Consider the following 6,056-nt stretch of genomic DNA (forward strand, 5'->3'; position numbering starts at 1 on the left):
AAAAAACATAAAATCCGAGTCGAAAAAAATTTATTTATTTATTTATTTATTTTTTACTGTGAAAACCACAAACTTGTTTAACAAACCATTTTCAGAATTTCAAATGTAAATATAAATTGTAAATGTCAAAAACATATGTACAAATGTAGCAACAAAAAAAAGTTAAATACAACTATTTACGTAAATGCAGGAAATGCTTCAGGCATTTTTTTTTTTTTGTACAGTTATTTAGAAAACAGTCAGATTTCACAATAAGATTTAGAATTTCAAAAACATATGTACACATATAGCACAGGAAATGCTATTGCTAAACTATTTAGAAAACAATCAGATGTCAAAATAAGATTTACAATGTAAATATAAATGGTAAATTTCAAAAACATATGTACAGTGTAGTGCAGGACATGCTAAACTATTTGTGCCACTCAAAAAGAAAAAACAATTCCTGTCCAACACAACACAGAGGGGCACATCGCAGGCCTGACACTTCCTGACACTCCCTCTGGGGGCATCCTCGTCTGTTCTCCCTGTATGTGCCACATGCCCCAAACTTCATGTTAGCCAGGTTCATGAACAGTTTGGGACTCGTGTAAAAATTGTCCATGTAAATGTGGTACCCAGTACCAAGCGAGGATGGCTGGGTCAGGTTCATGACCACATCATACAACAGCCCGTGCTCACTTGTGGTCACAGTCTTGCCAGTGTAAATGGTGAACTTGAGTGTGTAGCCATTACTTGAAACAGCCAACACAAAACGTTTTGTGCAACATTTTGTGTATGCCTTGTAAAGCAGCACACTGACATCAGGGTGAATGTGAGGCATTATTGTAAAGCGCTTTGTGCATCTGATGTAGATGGAAAAGCAATATATAAATGCAGTCCATTTATTTATCTGCTGCGCGTCTGAGCAGAGATCTGGATCTGGAAACAGAAGCGCAAGCTCCAACTCTCTCTTCAGATCTCCGTGCGTACATTGGTGGATCCACCTGCTTTGGTTGTTCCTCCAGAACAGAAGGGGGATCATCTCTTTCATGACCAAAATCCTCACTGTCTGTTTCAGACTCTGACAATGCGCTGCGTGCTCCGTCTTCCTCCAGTTCAGAAAATAACTGAAGCGCTTGCTCCACATTACAAAAAACCCCTCATTTTTACAAAAAACAACAAAAAAAAAAAACCAACAACAAAAGACTAAACACACACGCTTCCCACCAGTAACAAAGAGAAAACACACACACAATCAGACCAACATGGCATGGGTGGGTTATAATCAAACACACGAAGGGTTAATGACTTCTGATTGGTGGAAAATTTCAGGAGCCAACCAATGAGGAAGGCAGGCATTTTGCATTGAAAATGTGAAGCATGTTGAATTGAACACAGAATATTTGATGATTAAAGCCTTAACATTGGTAAGGTTAGACCTTACTTGTGTGATGCAGCTTGAGGCAACTTTGTTGTGATTTGGCGCTATATAATTTAAATAAATTGAATTGAATTAACAACACTCCACCATGTTTAGTATTTGAAAGCAAAAATAGGACTATTATTTATCTAGACACCCCTATTGGAATTCCCACTTCCTTACTGCCCTTGAATGTGTTGTCCTCAGTGGAAGACAATATGAGGTAAAAGCAGTGTCCAGTCCATTAAAGCATGTTGCATATAATTCCCTATATGTATAAACAAGTGTCCACATCCAATACCAGAGGATGTGGTTATTAATCAACCCATTAACTAGACCTTTGTGTGATGTCACTTATTTATCCACTTCTTAGGAGCAAAACAGGGAGTATTCTGTTGACACGTTAATGAAACCTTTGAAGACAAAGTTGCCGTCAATGCACAATGTGTATTTAACACCAGTGTATCCGTTTTGTACCCAAATCACTCATTTTGCACCAAAACAACCAAAGGGTTATTGAGATAAGCACAAACACTTCAGGCAGTGAATGAACACTCAGTTACAATAAGTCCTTTTGGCTGTTCCCTTGTTTCACTTGGGGTCACCACAGCAGATCTGAGGTGGATCTGCATGTTGATTTTGCACACGTGTACTCCGTACTGTGGTTCAGAGTTGACCGAGCAAAATGGATCAGAGAAGACCCAAAAAAGGGAGTGGTTAACCACAGGCACAAGCTGCAAATATTCTGTGTTCAGTTCAACGTGCTTCACATTTTCAATTGAGGCTTTTCTGGTTTCAAATCCCGCAAAACCTCGGAGAGGTCGCTGCGCTGTGAGATCTCAGTAACATTGAGAACTGCATTGAGATGCTCTAATCAGGCTTCACTTTAACCGCTGCACACGGACACCATTAACATCGCAACATAAAACTATTTTTATATTGTGCCTAAAACTCTCCTGTATATATTCTCTGGGTTTTTAGACGTTGTTATTGTGTTTATTTTATGTAAACATGTGAGAATCACAGGCTGTCTCTCCATTATTTTCCAATGGGAGCTGCTGTGAGCTATGCTCGCTTCCTGATCATGTCGTTCTGGGGGAAAGTGAAGTTTGCTCTTTAACATCTTGATTATTGTTCTTTACAACACTGTTTGTCCTCTTTGTTCCAGACTAATATATATAATATGTCCGAAATTCGGTTTGTGTTTATTAAATTCCACGCAGATTAAACGTAGCAGACACAGATTATTTGTTATAATTGTTTTAGCAAGTTTTCAGGGTATCATGCATGCAGTCTCTTATTAACGTGATGAAAAGTATTAAAAAATACATTTTTGTAGTATAATATTAATTTACAATTGTCATCATGTGGATTCTCTATGTTGTTTTGACTGCAGGGACTCTCTGGCACGCAAGGGATTATGGGATACGTGAAAACCCCAAATGTAAAACCTCTACGAATCAAATCGAAAAATACATACCGTCTGCCGCAGCTCCACAGAGAATAGGTAGGGCTTAAACCTTCCACACTGAAAACAAGCACACGTAACCGCTTGGCCACCACCCCTGCTGCACCCTTCTCTCAGGTGAATTCAGTGTTGCAGCAGGCCTAGCGATAAAGCTGGTCACCAAACTGATAAGGTGCTCTGTTTGATGGCCCGATTGAGCTTCCGACGAGGAGAGATGGAAGTCACAGATGGACATGTTGGTCCACTGGCAGGATGCTTGGTGTTTACCTCAGCCAGTCAGGGCTGAACAGGTCTATTTGGGAAGCTGGCTTGAGCATGGCTCAAATGGTGGTGAAGCCCAGAAACACTGGACAGTGACCAAACAATGTGGAAGTGTTTGGTCACTGTCAGGTGGCATACCAGCAACAATGTCCATGTGATCTCCTGGCAGAAAAGCATCATGCTGGGTGTTAGGCCAGTAGGACTGTACTTGGTTGCATGGTAAGCCATGACTGCATACAGGATCAGCACATCCCAGTTGCAACGGCACTGTTCAGCAGTGGTAACCAAAATCCTCTGTAGGGTTGCATTAAAATGCTCTACTTGGGCATCCAATTATGGGTGGAATGGTGTGGTCTGTGTCTTTTTCATTCCCAGCAGTGGGTACATTCCCTGAAACACAGCTGACTCAAAGTTTTTGCCCTGGTCACTCTCTAAAGGTGCCCTGACATTTGCAGGCATTTTGGCTCCGCACTCTTGCGCACTTGGATGACATGCTTTGTTCCTCTGGATGCTGCACTTTGTGCGCAGGATGCTGCGTATATAAAATAATTCTTTCATAGCGGATTTATCATTTTCTCTCAGAGTTTGGCTGTTGAAAACACCTCTAATCACTTCCGGAATCACAGAGGACCATTTCAGCTGGAGCTTTTTTTCCTCTCTCGTGCGTGTGAAGACGTGAAGAACGCATTTGCATGTTCATTCCTTCTTATGAGCAGCTGTAAAAGTATGTTAACGATAGATTTAACATCTCGTTATAATCGATCAGATGAGCTGTGCTATGATGCAGTGCGCTGACGCACTCGTGAGCAGTGTTTTTTTTTTTACTGTTTGCGCAATGTTCACATGACACTCATGTAATTAATGCGTGACACCGATTTTGAACATTTCAAAATTTTCTTTGCATACTTGCACAAAGCCACGCACAGTTTACAACAGTTTGTGACAAGTTTACTCTCCTGCATGGCAGAGTACTTGCAAGTGCGTGGATCAAAGTCATGCAACTGTCAAGATGCCTTAAGCTCTGTGGGGCTCCATACCTGCACACCCATTCAAATCAAATCAAATCAATTTTATTTATATAGCGCCAAATCACAACAAACAATTGCCCCAAGGCACTTTATATTGTAAGGCAAAGCCATACAATAATTACGGAAAACCCCAACGGTCAAAACGACCCCCTGTGAGCAAGCACTTGGCAACAGTGGGAAGGAAAAACTCCCTTTTAACAGGAAGAAACCTCCAGCAGAACCAGGCTCAGGGAGGGGCAGTCTTCTGCTGGGACTGGTTGAGGCTGAGGGACAAAACCGGGAAAAAGACATGCTGTGGAGGGGAGCAGAGATCAATCACTAATGATTAAATGCAGAGTGGTGCATACAGAGCAAAAAGAGAAAGAAACACTCAATGCATTATGGGAACCCCCCAGCATTCTAAGTCTATAGCAGCATAACTAAGGGATGGTTCAGGGTCACCTGATCCAGCCCTAACTATAAGCTTTAGCAAAAAGGAAAGTTTTAAGCCTAATCTTAAAAGTAGAGAGGGTGTCTGTCTCCCTGATCCGAATTGGGAGCTGGTTCCACAGGAGAGGAGCCTGAAAGCTGAAGGCTCTGCCTCCCATTCTACTCTTAGAAACCCTAGGAACTACAAGTAAGCCTGCAGTCTGAGAGCGAAGCGCTCTATTGGGGTGATATGGTACTACGAGGTCCCTAAGATAAGATGGGACCTGATTATTCAAAACCTTATAAGTAAGAAGAAGAATTTTAAATTCTATTCTAGAATTAACAGGAAGCCAATGAAGAGAGGCCAATATGGGTGAGATATGCTCTCTCCTTCTAGTCCCCGTCAGTACTCTAGCTGCAGCATTTTGAATTAACTGAAGGCTTTTCAGGGAACTTTTAGGACAACCTGATAATAATGAATTACAATAGTCCAGCCTAGAGGAAATAAATGCATGAATTAGTTTTTCAGCATCACTCTGAGACAAGACCTTTCTAATTTTAGAGATATTGCGTAAATGCAAAAAAGCAGTCTTACATATTTGTTTAATATGCGCTTTGAATGACATATCCTGATCAAAAATGACTCCAAGATTTCTCACAGTATTACTAGAGGTCAGGGTAATGCCATCCAGAGTAAGGATCTGGTTAGACACCATGTTTCTAAGATTTGTGGGGCCAAGTACAATAACTTCAGTTTTATCTGAGTTTAAAAGCAGGAAATTAGAGGTCATCCATGTCCTTATGTCTGTAAGACAATCCTGCAGTTTAGCTAATTGGTGTGTGTCCTCTGGCTTCATGGATAGATAAAGCTGGGTATCATCTGCGTAACAATGAAAATTTAAGCAATGCCGTCTAATAATACTGCCTAAGGGAAGCATGTATAAAGTGAATAAAATTGGTCCTAGCACAGAACCTTGTGGAACTCCATAATTAACCTTAGTCTGTGAAGAAGATTCCCCATTTACATGAACAAATTGTAATCTATTAGATAAATATGATTCAAACCACCGCAGCGCAGTGCCTTTAATACCTATGGCATGCTCTAATCTCTGTAATAAAATTTTATGGTCAACAGTATCAAAAGCAGCACTGAGGTCTAACAGAACAAGCACAGAGATGAGTCCACTGTCTGATGCCATAAGAAGATCATTTGTAACCTTCACTAATGCTGTTTCTGTACTATGATGAATTCTAAAACCTGACTGAAACTCTTCAAATAGACCATTCCTTTGCAGATGATCAGTTAGCTGTTTAACAACTACCCTTTCAAGAATTTTTGAGAGAAAAGGAAGGTTGGAGATTGGCCTATAATTAGCTAAGATAGCTGGGTCAAGTGATGGCTTTTTAAGTAATGGTTTAATTACTGCCACCTTAAAAGCCTGTGGTACATAGCCAACTAAAAGATAGATTGATCATATTTAAGATCGAA

Source organism: Thalassophryne amazonica, chromosome 10 (genome assembly GCF_902500255.1).
Source record: "Thalassophryne amazonica chromosome 10, fThaAma1.1, whole genome shotgun sequence".
NCBI lineage: Eukaryota > Metazoa > Chordata > Actinopteri > Batrachoidiformes > Batrachoididae > Thalassophryne > Thalassophryne amazonica.